We start from the raw sequence: 17669 nt of genomic DNA, 5'->3' as shown, positions 1-17669 counted from the left end.
ACAACGCAATGCCATTACTACACAAGTCATTACATCGACTTGCAGTAGATGGCGCTGTAACATAAGGAATGTATAATTTAATATTCCAACTCCAGCCTACGCAACAGAAGGGAATGTGTTGGAATAGTAAATTATAATATTTCCTTATGTTAGAGCGCCATCTTCTGCAAGTTGATGTAATGACTTGCGTAGTAATGACATCACATTGTAACAACGTGGTCGTTGTAACAACCTTGTTACGGAATGCGATGTATTTGCATGCGTTGTAGCATGCTATATTCCTTTGCATCACTCTACCTTCACTGCACTCTACTCCCTCCTGTGCACTGAACACCCCTCTACTCTAAGCCTCTGCACTCTACGCCAGTCCACTCAACTCTCCCACTCCACACAACTCTCCCACTCCACACAATGCCCGTCTGCCCACGCCACACCCTGCCACCCTAGTCTACCCCACACCACTCCACGCTGCTGTACCACATGGCTAGAAGACTGGTAAAGCCGTTAGCATTCGCATAGACAAACTTACTGACTTTTCCAATGCTTGATCTCTAAAGCAGTGTTTCCCAAAGTAGGTGTGAGCTGTGTTTTTGTGGGCCATGAAAGTTAAAGCAATAAATAAACTTTTACATTTGGTCTTTATATTGTCACATTTGCCAGTGCTTCAAAGCCTGAGGTCAAATGTCAGGCAGGCTATCTATCTCTTCTGAAAAATTATTGCTTTTTCTTTAAACATGGTGATTGGTGTTTACTTTTCTTTCTCTGACTACAAAGTAAGAGGAGTTTTAAAGTGAATTATATGACGAAAGGCTATAAGATGCATTTTTTGCAACACACAACAAAATGCAAATACCTGTAAATGAACTGTATGCATTCAGCAGTTAAGAAAGCAAAATAGAAGCCCATTCTCGGGAATTCTGAAGTGTGCCAGAATCAGAAATGAAGAGAACCCCAATTTTCACACATTAACATTTTGGTGCTATACCGTTTTTCAGTAAAACTGCATGTCTGTGCAGTTTTACTGGACATTTCAGTTGCTGTCTATGAATGACAATGAGCAACCACATGATGCTTTCGTTAGATTAAAAAATCTCCTGCTTCATGTACATTACAGGTAGGTGGGTTACAAAAAATTATCGTTCTAAAAAGTGGGGTGTGGTTCTTACAAGTTCTGAAAGCACTGCTCTAAAGTACAAAATCACGCATGACATAAAGAGTTACTTGCATTCTCTCCTTTTCTGAGCTTTGATGCTCCAGTAATGGGATTTTTACCTAAATGAAAAGCTTTGTGCGCCACAAGCGTAGCGTTAAATTCTGGAAACTATGCTGATGTCAATCAAATTTAGTCCAGAACTATATTTAAATATCAAATCTCCTTCTGGGGGACACAACAACGTTTTCTAAATTGCTCAATATGACAGGGTGTGCTCTGTATAAGAAGCCTAGGCAGATTGTTGTTATAGGTGGTGGTTTCACTGAACCGTTTCCCATAAAGAATACTTTGTGAGGGTGGGCACCTGGGGTGCACGTGTGCTCTCCTATACCTTGTGCTACGGGTAAGGTATCTAACTGTAAAGGTGATTGCATAGTGGTGCACTATGTAATTTTCTCTATTTAAAATGCAGAATAGCTCTCTAAGTTGCACTCCCTATCTTTATAACGGAGTGTAAAGTTGGGCATGGTAATAGAAAAAACAAGCATTTACAATGCAACGGTTTCGCCTTTGGAAAAGTTTGAGCTATTGGCATTGTAAATGACAACATTTGTATTTATGTGTTGGTTTTGAAAACAGATAAATAAATGGCATTGTCCTTTACATTGCCAATAGCTCTAACTTTTCCAAAGGCGAAACCGTTGCATTGTAAATGCTTGTTCATAATTGACTTTTCTTTTGCTATTATAATTAAATATCTTATATTTTGGAATATTCTATTCGTCATTTTCAATGCAATATGTTGACTTTGCTGTAGGTATGGCAATTATATGGAACTACTGTACACGTGGAAGAAAGTGACCGACTTTCCTGGTACTCGTGTGAAAAAAAAAGCTGCGTTAAATTATTTACAGTAGCATAGAAAATGAGCCCAATATCCTTTAGATACTTTAAAAGAGTAAACCACATTAGCACTCTCCGAGCGCGGTAATAAAATACTCCTGCGATCTGGTCTCTGGGTGGGTCTTTTCTTAGAAAGGCTAAAAGGTACCAGTGTAAAAGAAATATATAATGGCAATGCAGATGCTTCACTGTGCCAAAACCTACCCTCGGGCAACACACCCCCTGATGAAAGACTGCAGCCTTATTGAAGAAACAAAAACTGTCAATGCTGTCCTTTGAAGTGGTGGGAGATGTGATCTGCTGGCAAAGGGTTAAAGGAAAACAGAGAAACAATATCTGGGGCAGATTCATTCAAGTAATCACACCTGATGGTTGGGTGTGCGCCCATGGTCAGTTGAATCTTGTAATTTCATTAGGGTGCTAGATTTAAATGCCGAATTAGCTGTTGTCTACGCAGAATTATGTTAAACAAGGCCCAGACTGGAAATCAATATTCTGCTTAAGTAACTGGCCCTCCAGTAATTTAATGAAGCTAAATTGCATTACACGGAGGTAAGGTGGTGTGGGACCATTTTGTCTCAAACCTTCCATTATCCAGTGGCTGTACAGCTGTATGCCTAAAGAGAAATTAAATACATAGACTAATTTCTTCTTGAAGTTGGAGCAGCGCATTTTACACTGCATTACTTATCTGCTTTTTTTTTAACGTAAAATGTGAAATCATTCCCAGCACCAGTCTCAGTCCCCTGCCACAGTAGAGAACATTTTTCTTCACTGGGGATATTTTTTGATAATGCAGATTGAAAAATCAAAAGTTGCAAAATATTAGGTATTTATTAAAAATGCATTCGCAGACATCTTACATTTGTGATAGTTAATTAAATTAATGATTTGATTAAGAACTTAAACATGTGATTTTCCATGCAGGCATGTCTTAAAAAAAGTAAATGTCTTTGTCAAAATATGAAGACTGGTTTGATTTATTGGATATCGATTTATGCAATCGCTCTAATGCTCTATTCTTTCGCTGGAGTAGTCAGTGTTTCACAATGTACACTAAGGTTGGATAGAGCACTTGCTTAAAAGATAGATTTTCTATTAATATCCTTACAGTTCCTATCTGAATTTTCCACTAACCACGCACGCACGAATGGATGTATCGCACTATAACATCACCTAGTGTCATTGTTGAAAAGTAATGTAAATACATTACATAGGTGTACTTCGACTACAGATACGTTCGTTATTCATGGTAAATATTGAGCTCTCCATTAAAAATAAGCATTTGCCATGCAAGCTATTTTCGTATGTCTATATTCGCTGGGCTAAATAATTCATGTAAAAGGTTCCCCAAAGGTGTAATAGTGGAATATTGTTTTCTACCTGAATGAGAAGGCACGTTCTGATGTCCCCTGCTAGGTAACTGGTGTGAGGTGTTAGGCTAAACGTCACTGCTGCTGCCAATCATACCTGCACTAAAGAAGTTTAGTGATCACCTTTTCAATATACAAGTGTAAAGGTGACTACGGCTATCAAAGAAGGCTAGGGGAGCTCAGAGTGCATGATGGGAGAGCACACTGTGCATGTGCTGGGTGAGGAGCCATGAGGGGGCAGGGAGTAAGGAGGTAGTAAAGAAGGCAATGTACAGGACGCAGAGTGCTGAGGAGAGTGCAATATTCCATTGCCCACAGAAACTCCCGGCCAAACACCTCATGCGCAGTGAAGGGAGTGCCCACCTCTCCCAAACCAGCAATGTTATCCCCTCGCCCTGCCCCCTCGTCAGAGTCTTGGGGCCGGGTCCAGGGGATTAAAATAAAACAATTGTAAAACAGGTTTAAAAACCCTTTTTATAATCGTTTTATTTTCTGTTGGTGGCAGGGGGTAGTGCTCCTTCGTCCTAATGGAGTGGCTGCCCCTGATTGCCCATACAAAACATGTATACTATAGGGTCCTTCCAAGAGCAATAAAATTGACACTATTGAGTTGGCCAAGTAAATGAGTATGGCCTCATTTACGTGTTTTTGCCATAGGGCAGCACAGCAGTCCTTCCTGCTGCGCTGCCCTACGGCAAAAGAAAAAGGCAAGAATGTGCCGTATCTCTGAGATACGGTGCATTCCTGTCCTTTTCCCCTACGCACGATAAGCTGCTGTGCGCAAACGCAACCACCTTTGCAACACAGGGGATGATTGTTTTTGTGCAGGAAGGAAACCTTCCTGCACAAAAACAATCATAATAGGCTTTTTTTCCTTTTTCTATGTGTACTGCAGAATGCAGCACACATAGAAAAAGGAGAAATAAAGATATTTCTCCTCGTTGTGCCTCCCTTACGCCTCCCCTGGGGAGGCGTACGTTTTTGATGCTGTCTCAGATTTACGATTTCCTGTGAATCTGAGGCAGTGTCAAAATGCCATGGGTGATGGTGGGAACGCCAACAACAACACCTATTGCATGCCCCTTTATCACAGAAAACTGTGTTAAAAGGGGACAATATTTACAAGGCAGCATTAAACCAAAAAAGTTACTTAGTGCTACCTCATAAATATGGAGCAGACTCCTGCTCCATGAAGGTCACAAACAGTGGCGTTCCGATGGCTTAAAGGCGCTTCATAAATTAGGACCTTAGAGTCCAATGGTCTTAGCTCAAGTGGGCGGGACTATCCAGAAACCAGAAAATACTGAGTAAAATTGCCTGAAATGTCTTGCATGTACTAACTAGTCATCAGTCCATACAATCAAAACTCTGGCACACAATGTTTATTTACTGAAGCAAAGAGTTTCAGGAAAGGTGCTCTTCAAAATGCCACAACAAGACAATATTGTGGTGAGTACAAGGAACCACTTACCTAGTGTGTGCATTAGCTAGTGCTTAGGTACATAGATTATTGCTGACACCTGATACAAAATTACCAATAGCTTATACATTTAACTGTAGCTGAAGGTGGTGCTAGGATGTTAAATCACTATATATAAACCAACAAAACTCTCCCCGCCAACCATGCACAGGGAAAATAACATCTCTTTTAATACCCTGGACCCAGCACTCCAGGCAAGAACACCACAACCAATCAACCAACAATTGTCATTTTTTCTTATTCAGTCAAAATCACACCATCTGCCCAGCTCCTGGTCTTGCAAAACAAAGCTCTCCCATACAAAAGAACTTAACTCTCACCAGGTTGTCAATTACACTTTTTCTTCGAGGTAAAGTTATGGTAAACACCAATCTATTAGGGCACTCCAGTGTGGCATCATTGCCACAGCAACTTGACCTTTACCATTGAAACATGCTTTTGAAGCTTGAAAAACAGGTCTACATTGGCATTGACGGGAAACTGTATTTACAATACGGCCTGAATCACGCATGCTGTTCCATCACAGGCATTACAATGAATACGCATTTAACACTCATTCCTTTACCACACATATTGTTTCAACTGCATGCCTTAGGGAAAGCAGTGATGGACTTCAAAGTCCAACACGTTCCCTACTACTCCTCAGACTGGAGTTCGACTAGTAAATTATACCTCTCTGAAGTTCAGCGCTTTCCCTAAGAAATGTTGTTGAAACGGTATGTGTGGTAAAGGAATGCGTGGTAAAGGCGCATTTATTGTAATGCCTGCGATGAGATGGAATGCGTAGTAAAAGCATTAGTTGTTCTGACATACAACCTGGCATTGTTGAAATAGTATGTGTGGTAAAGGAATGCGTGGTTAAGATGCATTTATTGTAATGCCTGCGATGAGACGGAATGCGTAGTAAAAGCATTCGTTGTTCCGAAATACAACCTGGCAATGCCAATTAGCAATGTGGTCTATTGTTTCTATAGCTATAAATAGTTAGAAAGAAGGCAGATGGATGAACAGGTTTGTCATTCATTCTAGAAGCCAAAGACTTGAACAGCATTTTTATATCCCTCTCTTAGAATTTGTCTAGTCAACATTTCTGTGACAAGGTGGCAGCAGATGGTGAGAAGTTGAATATTTTTGTTTAACTTCTTAGAGCACTATTTTGGACCAGTAGTGGCCGGCATTGCTCGCGGGGGCGGGCAGGAGGGGAAGCAGGTGATATTCACGGGGGGTTGCAAGGGGGGATCGCCGGGAAATTTAAACAAAAACTTTAACTTACCTTTCCGCCGGGTCCCGCGTCTTCTCGGCTCCTGCACTCCTGCCTCTGACAGGACCAGGTGGTACAAAAGGGGGTGGTGATGGATGGAGCATCTGAACCAATCAAACACTCACAGCCAGTCAACAGATCTGGGTTTAATCCATCACCGTTCTTTAGCCCACTCTGCCACCCCAGTTCAGACATGGCCATATGCAAATCAGTCTGACCCTGTGCCTCATGGGAACAGTCCAGCCCAAAATGCCAAGCCATGCCTTCCCTGGACCGGAAACAAGCTTCCGAGGACTGTTTTCTGGCATTTCAGCCATCTTCAGCCCGGCTTGCTTAAATCCAGTGGCAAAATGAGCAAGGGACTCACGTCTGAGCATACCCTGCCAACTTATGGCGAACAAAGTGGTACAAAAGGGGATGTGATGGACGGAGCATCTGAACCAATCAAACACTCACACCCAGTCAACAGATCTGGGTTTAATCCATCACCGTTCTTTAGCCCACTCTGCCACCCCAGTTCAGAAAAGGACAGGACCAGAGCGCAGGCAGCCAGGCTCCCTCCCCTAAGTCAATCACAACGCTGCAAGCAGCGTTGTGATTGGTCGGAATGCCACACAGCCAGGGGCCAATGGAGTGGCCATGTTCTCCATGCAGGTGGCTATGCAGCCTGCATGGAGAAGGGCAGAGTGCCATGACTGGTGTGGGTGGCCTGAGAGGACCGACCAAACAGTTTTTGTGCACTCAGGAGTGGGCAAACCACTCCTCCCCTGCCCTGCTTAAAGAGCAGAGCAGCCCCGCCCACCCACCCGCCTACAATGTGCACAGGAAATATAAAATGGTAATAACTTTTATTTATTACCATTTTATGTTTTGGCTTTCTCGTGCCTTCGTCCTAGGAGGGGAGTCGCCCCTGTTTGAGACCCAGCAGAAGACTGACTAGGATCAATTACTAGAATTTGCCTGGAAAGGATGTGTAATCCAAAGAGCTCATCAGCTCATGCAGCTCAAAGCTTTTCAATCTTGGTAACACACCTCACTATTAATTATGGTAAGACTAATCAAACCTTGTGGTGCATTGTTCAACAGGTGCCTGTTGTGACTGCCATTAGGGAGAGAAGCACTATGGAAGATCCCCGTGATCAGAACTTATCCCAAAAATTTACCCAGAAGCTCCAGATTTTTACGATGCACATCAGAAGTATTTGTGCCCGCTTTTGGAACCCCAAGGCACTTTGGTATTAAGAAGGGGTCACTGATGCTTGTGCATCCCCTTCGGTAATAATGATAGTGCTGGCGCACATAAAGAGCCAGTGCTATCATCAGAGGGTGTTCCCTTATTTGCTTGGGGGCATGGCTCGGTTCAAATGAGGGAATCCATTTGCCTCTGCACTTGTGCTGTATTAAAGATGCGAGCATGGAGGCAAAAAAGCTGTCAGGAGGCGTACTGATATTGCACCACCTAAAATGTGGCACACTGTCAGTGCGCCCTCTTGCAGGGGGTGCAGTAACTCACTGCACCCTCCTCCAAGGAGATCTCTCATCCCGCTTAAAAGTGCAAGCGAGTTGCTGCCTGCATTGTGAAACACCGAACGGCTTCAAAGCAGCTGCTCTGTTTTTCAAATGAATGTGCTGCCCTGGAGCAGGGAAAATCCGCGGCTGCTCTGGGGGACAGCGCGTTCATCCTAATATGGAGCATTTTCCTTTCTTGCGCTGGGCACACATTTTAGGATTGTAACTTTTTATTGATTTCAGAAGGGAAGGGGATAGGAAAAACAGCTGTCGCCTACATCCATTGGCCTGCGAGGAATAAGCAGTAGAACTTTTAAATTCAGGTTACAGCATCCTGCACCTACATCCCGTGGCCGGTGCGGTAGGCATACGAACCAACAGAAAATATTGGAAGGAGGAGGGGAGAAAAGGGGGAAAGGGAAAACAATATCCAAATTCACTGCCAACTTGAAACAGTAACAGCATGTGCTCACGGAGCTAATGACTAGACTTCACTTCTTACTCTCCCCTGGATCTACTGGGGGTGTGGGTGATATAATCTGCAATATGCGTAAGTATATCAAGCAGGTTAATTGTTGTAATTCTACCAAGAGATGTGTGATACAAGAGCCCCATCTTTTTTCGAACTTTGGTAAGGTGTGGGTCACTGTAGCTGTCAATTTCTCCATTCCTTAGAGATCCCAAAGTTTATGGAGCCAGTCTACGTAGGTAGGAACCACATCAGTGCCCCACTTAGCCAGCATGACCTGTTTCGCCACACACAGCGCCCTTTCGGAGTGTAGGGGATAAGTTAAGGCATTGGGCAACCCTAATAGAACATAGGCTGGGAAGCAGGGTATTTCGGTGTTGAACATTTTATCAGTGTCAGTCAAAATTTCCTTCCAATACCTATGGAGTTTGGGGCAGTGCCACAATAAGTGGGTAAGTGTGCCTGAGTGAGTGCAGTTCCTCCAACATTCATCTGACCTCCCTTTTTGCCATGAAGCCAGGCAAGCCGGGATGTGATACCAGTAGTGTGCCAAGTTTAGTAGAGTCCCTTTGCCCGTGGCACTTGTCCCAGATTTGCATGCCCGGTGTAGGACATCCAACGAATCCTTGTCCGTAAAACTGCGTTCGCATTCCCGCTCCCATCTCTTCCTAGCTGGGGTGTGTAGTGGAGTAGGCAGGGTATATAAAAAGGAATATATATCGGACAACAGACGAGAATCGTCCGCCCGAGTTAAAAGCCAGCATTCGAACTGTGTTAGTTTCCTACTAGCATGGGGCTTAACCGTAGGCAGAGACACACAATGTCGGACCACTAAATATTGCCAGTATTCCGAGTTGGGAAGCTCAAAGGCCTGCCGGAGGGCTTAAAAATCCATCAGGCCCTTTGCATCAAACAGGTCCCCAATCCGTTTGCATTGCGCCTCTTGCCAAGGAGCAAACTCTTTCTCGGACATGGCATGGGGGAAATCTGGATTTCCGATAATTGGCGTAAGTTGCGAGATGCATGTGGTTAACTGGTGGGCGGAACCCACCTTATCCCAAATCCCAACAGTTGCTCTGACCACCGGCGAGATATATACACCCAGCAGGCGATATTTGCACTGCAACCACGGGATCTTCGAAATAAGGATGTCCGCAACAGCATGGTCCAGGAAGCACCAATGTTTTTCGGTCATCAGGCGCTGCCATTCGATGATATATCGTAGCTGTGCGGCTTGATAATATTTCTTCAAATTGGGTATTCCCAATCCCCCCTTGGCCAGCGGCAAATAGGTACGCTCTTTCGCCATCTGAGCCATTTACCCGCCCATATAAAGGCTTCCAGTGGCTCCTACAATTGTCTCAAAATGCCTGGGGAGGTGTAAGTGGCATCACCTGCATAAGGTAGAGGATCTTCGGCAGCAAGATCATTTTTACTGCAGCTATGCGGACCACCCAAACAAGAGAGGACCGCCTCGCCACGACCGAATGAGAGTTTGCACAGTATACAACAGAGCCACATAGTTATGGGTGATCAAACTCTACATCGCGAGCAGTATTTGGATGCCCAGGTAGTGAATACCCTGCTGTGACGACTGAAAGGGAAACATGGACTCTAAGTGAGTCTGTTCCTCCCAAGAGATGGCGATGTTCAGGGCTTGTGTTTTAGCAGTTTTTTCTTTAAAGCCAGAAACCTCCCCAAACCGAGCCAGCTCCTCAAGGAGGGAAGGTAGGGAACCACGCGGGTTGGTAACCATCAATAGGAAATCATCTGCGTATTGGGCTATTTTATGAGATTGGCCCCTCATCCAAACACCCTCTATTTGTTGGTGACGATGGATGCATTCCACAGAGAGGCTCCATGTAGAGCACAACTAAAAGAGGAGAAAGAGGGCAGCCCTGGCGTTTCCCTCTTGCAACCCGAAAAATGGTGGACAGGGTGTTATTCACCAGTACCCGGGCTTTGGGATCCGCATACCCCACCCCAACCCACCCCCGGAACCGGGGTCTGAAGCCCACCGCCTCAAGTACGCTGTACAAGAAAGGCCAATGCACACGGTCAAAAGCCTTTTTGGAGTCGATGGATAGAAACAGTGTCGGGACCCGAGAGCGCCAAGTCTTATCCAGTAGATCAAAAAGTCGCTTGGTATTATCGCTGCATGTTCAACCCAGTATAAAACCAGACTGGTCAGGCTCTATCGAGCCCGGCATGCGCCTTCCCAGTCGCCCTGCTAGTATCCCAGGGAATATTTTAGGATCCACGTTCAAGAGGGAGATGGGGTGGTAGGAGGCACACAGTTCGGGGTCTTTCCCCGGCTTCGATAATACTGTGATGATCCCATTGCGCATTGATTCTTTAAGTACCCAGGAGTCGCTAAAGGAATTACAAAGGCGGGTCAAAATGGGGGCAAACAAAGTCGCATATTGTTTATAAAAGGCTGCTATAAACCCGTCTTGCCCCGTCACTTTCTCCACTTGCAAACTTGCAACGGCAAACTGGCAGAATTGGAACTACTGGCACAAATTGGGTTCTATACCCTCCTGCTGCCTTTGCTGTCCCCCAGTTAAAGGTATGGGGGATGATGGTTTGCTGAGGCGGAGGTGCTCTCAGTGCTTCTGTCAGATAAAGTAAGGTAGTGGAACAGCCAAAGTGGAGAATGACTGTAGAAGACTTCGTGCAGACCTTCCAATGCATTCTCCAATGCTATATGTCTGTTCGGGACTTTCATCTGCAGCAGAAGAGTCCTCCCGGATAGCATAAGGCTGAAAAACCCTAAAAGCACTGGGAGACAACACCCGGCACATCAAAGGCAATTGCTTTTTGTTTTCTGAGAACATACTCCAGGGTCAATCCTTAAAAATATAGAGAAAAAAGTCCTAGCCTGTAACCCATATGTTAATTGCATGATGGACAGGCTGCCACATATTTTGCAAAAGCTTCATTGAAAAAGTACTACTGGCCAAGGAGAAATATTTCTATATACTGGGCCAGCCAAGACTGAGTCAGTGGATATAGTGTCTCTGCCACGCACAGTCATAGGCACACAGCCAGCTTTTCACATGCTTTGTTCCTTTCTTTTTCTTGAGTAACTTTGTTCCCTTGGTTCAACTTTGAGACCATTTGAACTTTGAGAACGTCAAAGGTAGCTTAACGTTGTGCAAGGTGATGCTGATATGACCAATATTTGCACCTGGCCATTTTACTGACTATTTGCTATAGGCCAGAGGACCTTACTGAATTCTATGTACTCCCTTGGTAATCCCATTGACCTGCAACGAACAGCTATGTCTATCTTTATCCTGTTTTCATTTGCCAATGTTATTTTCATTTTTGTGATAGTTATCTAATGAATTGTATATGGACATGATGTCGAACTTCCTTTTTTATCCTTACAAAAGTACGTTTGTTTGAGTTGTTTTTCCTTGTATGCCCCAACACCTTCATCAGCAAAGGTATTGGGCTCAGCCCAGCCTACATATTGGTAAAACAGGAACTATTTAAGAAATCCTTTGTTTGTCTTTGTGAAACCCCACTGCAAGGTACTTGTGCGTACGTGACATTTGCTCATAGAAATGTATGGCCAATTGCACACAAATAGCAACTTTGGGTGAAGCACAGAGGTCCCTGTGGTGATGGATGTCATTGTACCTGTAGCCATGGAATATAACTCACTATTAGAAAACAACAGTGATTATTTGGACACGAGCACCTTTAAAGTAAAAACTGTAACAATTTTTTGTATTTCTTAATAGCACCAAACTTTGAATAACAGTCAGCTCATTGATGTTAAGTGTTAGTAAAAAAAATATTCAAAATCAGAGTTACTTTACTTCTGGAAACCCAGCAACCCAACCATTGTATAATGTTATTTAATGATTACGTTGAGTGTACCAGATAGCACAATTGTCTGATTGAAAAAGACATACAGCTGGCTTACTAAGAACTAATAAAGGGCTTAAAGCCCATCCACTGTGACCCATTGGTTGGATTTATTGTCACTCTCATTTGTTGACTTCGTATTTGATGGCTTGCCTTGTTAATATTTTCTTTGCCACTTCCCTTGAGCATATCCCCTTATGTGTGTTCTTCCACTTCTCACTTTTAGGCAGCTACTTATTTATTTTTGCCTAAGCACTCTAGGAAAGGGCATGTGTTTTCCAGCTGTCTCCCTTGTGTGCTTGCCACCACCCCCTCCATGTTATTCTCTCTCATCTCTGTGCCAGTTGCAATATTTGCTTCTGAGTAATACTGTCTGGTTTGGAGTTCACATGGACACACTTTCAAAAATACCTTTGTTGAATACTTAGCCGATATACCACCACATTACTACAAAACACATGAGTTCATATTAACTCACCCAGAACACCATTCAGGCTGAAGCGGTGCAATTTTTAGAATTTGGTGCATGAAGACAATCCTTAACCAACTGACATAGGAGTGAAAGCTGTCGCCCATTGTCAGATTTCAATATGATTTGAACACTCCAAGCCATTTATTCTCCTAATGACTCGGTCTTGAGTGGTAGGTGAGAGATTCTCAATTAAAGGAAATCTTATTTGACCACAATCACCATAAGGTGATGTTCATTGCCAAGAGGACCAAAAAAGTCAATGGCTGTGTTCAATCACATTTGTAGAAAGGCATTTGCATAGATGACAAGCCTTGCGATCCTTTTTGACTCACTCATTTAGGTATGGGAACAAACTCGATCTCGAAGGGTTCTGTTTGTGGCAACTATACCAGGATGTCCTTCGAGAGCCACTTCAATCCTTCTCTGTCTCAGACACTCAGGAATTAGGATTCTCGACCCCCATAGTATGACTCCTTCCTGAGTTATGGACAGTTCATCTTTAACATTCTTGGATACTTGTTATTCATTAACATTGGTGAGGGGTCAAGTGTGTCAGTTCCAGTTTCATGACTGATGTGTAATTATCTCTTTCAATTTGAGCATGTCACTATCACGACTTGAGGCATTCATAATCTGGGCTAACAATATGGCAATTGGTGTATTTGTTTTGACAAAGAAATGTATATAGACCGCAGACTTCTTGGATGGAGTGTCTGGACCTTGTATAGGTACTCTGGAAAAGTAGTCATCCTTTCCTGGATGATGCACCATGGTATGATTGTATCCTTGCAGTCATAATCCCCATCTTTCAAAATAAGGAGGCATCTTGGCTTTTCATTGCCAAATAAAGTATGTAAAGCTTGATGATCAGTTACTAATGTAAAAGGTTTTCCATATAGGAACACAAGAAAGCCCATACCACAGCCAAACTCTCTCTCTCTGGTTGTGAGTAAGCACCTTCTGCCTGGGACAAACTTACACTGGCATATGCCACAATATGCCTTTGTGCATTTGGATGTCTACTGTGCTGTGCAAGAATAGCGCCTAACCCGACAGGACTAGAATAAATAAAAACCTCTGTATGAAGCTTTAGACTGAAATAGGCCGTTTTGGTAGCAATTTCAATGGTTTTTTAATTCTTCTTAAAAATGTTTGCTCATTCTTGCGGCCACTCAAATGAAACATTTGTATTCTTCAACCCTTGTAATGGACCACTTACAGTAGCAAAGTATCGTATCTATCGCAAACAGTATCTGGCATGTCCAGAAACAAACCTAGCATAAAAACGTCTTGTGGCGAATCTGCATTCATTAATGCTTGTATGTTTGCAGGATCAGGTGTTATGACTCCATCTGAAAAGCTATAGCCAAAGAATTTCAACTTCATCTTGTGGAACTTACACTTCGCCTGCATTTAATGTCAAACTTGCATCTGTAAGTAAACAACAAACTTGTGTGAGAGCTTAATCATGCTCAGCTGCGCCGAAAACCAATATGCATTCACTATAGCCCTTTTTGTTCAATTTATATATTAACGATTTAGATGAAGCGCTACTATTAACAGGGGTAGATTATCCATTTGTCGGCCGTCGTGGTCTCCAAGTCCTTCTATATGCGGATGACGCGGTTGTCATATCAAGGACCGCTAGGGGGCTACAAACCCTGCTTGATGCCTTCTCAGCCTTCATGTCAGTCAAGGATCTTTCTATTAATTACTCTAAATCCTATGTTAAACAGGTGGGCCCTAGCCCCCAAAAATGTTTTCAATTTAGGGTAGGCTCTGCTAAAGTACCCAGCACCGATGCCTTCTCGTATTTGGGGGTCGTAATGGATGATCAGTTGAAAAGGGGCCCTTTAAAACAAAGAAAGAGGGGAGACCTGGTGCAGGTAAATGCAGCTATCTTTAAATTTGCCTTGACGTTAGGAAAGAGACCTATTGCGGCGCTCTTAAAGATCTATCAGGCCAAGAGCGTTACGACATTTTGTGGCAGTGAAATATGGGGGCATGTTACCACAGATGATCTTCAAATTTCTGAGAACGCATTCTTGAAACACTTACTGGGCGTTCCTCGGGCCATTTCCAACATTTTAGTACATGAAGATTTAGGGATACCTTACCTAAGTGATACATCGGCCCTCAATCCCTAATCTTTTGGATGAAAACCTGGATGAGTGTGGGAGCCCCGCTAAGTCAAATGATTTTATAAGAGTGTTTGACTCTTGACTATGCCCTCCACAAACCATGGCTCGGATATATCAACAGCAGCTTTGAAAAGTTTGGTAGAGCTGACTTGTACCCCAACCCTGAGTCTGTAACTAGAAAGGATGTGAGACTAATAAGGCAGTCCTTTAGTAGTTAAAGAAAAATTGAGAGGGAAGATTTGGAGTTGAGGAAACCTACCGTCCGGAAATTCTTAATGCTGAAAACAACCCCATTAGCTGAGCCTTATCTCTTGGGGTCTTTAAGCAATTACAAACTGTTCCTATTAACCAGGTTTCGCCTTGACCTCTTTAATTTTTCAGTGGCTATTCCAAGGGGTTGCAGGAGAGGGCAGTTGTTAGCACCCTGAGGCTGTGACGGTGAGTCTACACAGGATCTTCTACATTTAATACTATTTTGTAAATATTATGAAGTCCCATGGAAAACGTTTATTTCCCCGATTTTAAAGAGGAGGAATTTTACTCTGCCCCGTCCAGCCATCATATACTTAAAATTGTTGCATGAAGAATGTATTTTCTTTGTTCTCAGCTACCTGAAATCAGCTGTGAAGACCTTGGCCTTCCTTGATTAAATGTTAGCAATGGCCTGGGTCCATGTTTACACTCATAACATACACATTTCAGAGAAGGTTTTGGGATTCATTCTTTTAACTGTTAACATTGTTTTTATCTGAGGGTAAAGGGGTCATGCACTTAATCTTGTATTTTTGACTCTGAATCAATGAGTACTATTGTGGATTGTAACTTGTTTGTGATGAATTGTGTTATTTCTTTTATGGAAATATTAACGTTTTTATAACTTTTATGGTGTTATATGCTGAAACCGAATAAAGTTGACTGATTGATTGATTGATATGAAGTATAGTGAGTGAAAATAAAAATGACACAACTAGGTAGGGATGAATTTGAAGTAAATATGCTTCATTTCTTTGTGATTAAATCATTTGTAGTTCAATTAATAAGTCAACGTATATGACATCCAAAATTCGTTGGTGTGGTAAATTCTAAAGAACATTTTCTAAACATGAATAAGAGGCATATTTAATACATTTGGATAACTAAGGAAATGAAAGAAATTACCAAAGTGAATAAACATTGAAAAAACAATAATGTAAGTAAAGAAACTGGACAAATGTATACTCTGTACATGGGACCGGATCCAACCCATCGCTATCAATCTTCATCTGAATTTAGGAGGGCGAGGCCCATGAAACCATTCTCTCAGAGGTCTGTTTTCAGGATGATCAACATGTAAAAAGAAAACACATTAAATGTTAGTTTATTGGTGCCAAGAATGTAGTATCATTTCCAAGCATTATTTGCATTAAAAATAACACCTCACAAAAGGTGAACAGATATTGATCTGATAGTACTGTTTTAACTACACATCATTGAAGAAACTCTTGTAGTTATAACATTTCTTAGAAGCACCCATGGCTCAATGTGTCCAAGTAATCTGTCCAGCATGTCTCCCTGCTCAATTCATTATTCAAGTTATTTTTTCATGTGGTAAAATTCTCGCAATTTTTATGATCTGTAAACACATACTATTAATCAGTGTCTTTACTCTATTTAGTGACATTCTAATGGTAACCTCAAAGATTTCAAACAAATATTTTAATTACATTTTCCCCAACTAACAGTAGCTTCTGCACTTGATTCTATAACATAATAAAGTCCAGGTTTACCTCTTACTTTACAGATTACATTCAGTGTCTTTTAACCTTCAAAATTGTCAAACGTTCTAATGATATTAAATTAGGTATCACCTTTTTAATATACTGGCACTTGGTGTTGCATTAGTAATGCGCGTCCGCAAAAATATATTGCATATTTCTGTCAAATTATTTTCTTTATTTTTGGCCTGTGTACTGTAGAGTCGTATTATCGTAGGAGAGTGGAAATGACAGATTGTATGCCCATTTCTGAAGTATACGTGAAGTCATGGTGTTTTGTGTAATATGATGGAGTTTCCAAGGCATTAATTTCAGAAAATATTTCAAATTGCCCTTCTACGGGATTCAGTAACCTTTCATTTTCCCTGCCTTGAACTCCTTAATTTCAGTCCATTGCCTTACATCATGCTTAAGACAAAGAAGAAAGGAAATTAATGGATTATAATGTATGCTCTTAATTATACATTAATTAGTTTGTTAATATAGATGACAGTAAAGTCTTGATATCATGGACTATTTGTTCACTAAAACCTGACAGTAAAAACAGAGGTAGTATCAACAAACAATACGAAAAGAAACTGGCACATGAAATATATAGGTGTGCATTGCTGCAAGACGTACTGTCATATCGCAAAAAGAGAGTTATGAAAGTGTTAATTTCAGACATTTATATTTTACCATTTTAAGCTAATAAGTTTCTTAAATAGATGAAGCCATGAACAGCGGATTTTACTACCTTAGTCAAGTGCAGCAGTGTTTGTTGGCATCCAGGGCCAGACAGGCCTTTTCATTTCTCCAGCGGGACAGAGCCCTTGGAGGCTGGTTTTAACAAGCATTTGCAATACAATGGTGTTGTCTTTGTTAAAGTTAGAGCTATTGGCATTGCTCATGACATTATTTTTGTTTTTAAAACATATAAATAAATGGCATTGTCATTTACAATGCCAATAGCTTAATCTTGCACAAATGCAAGACCTATTGCATTTGCACCCCCTCACACACACAGAGCCACACGCACCCACCCACACACACAGAGCCACACACACACACACAGAGCCACACACACACACACACAGAGCCACACACACACAGAGCCACACACACACACACACAGACAGAGCCACACACACACACACGCACAGAGCCACACACAGACAGAGCCACAAACACACACATACAGAACCACACACACAGAGCCACACACACACACACACACACACACACACAGAGCCATACACACAGACACACAGACAGAGCCACACACACACACAGAGC

Source organism: Lissotriton helveticus, chromosome 5_1 (assembly GCF_964261635.1).
Source record: "Lissotriton helveticus chromosome 5_1, aLisHel1.1, whole genome shotgun sequence".
Lineage (NCBI taxonomy): Eukaryota > Metazoa > Chordata > Amphibia > Caudata > Salamandridae > Lissotriton > Lissotriton helveticus.
Note: the sequence above shows the minus strand (reverse complement) of the source record.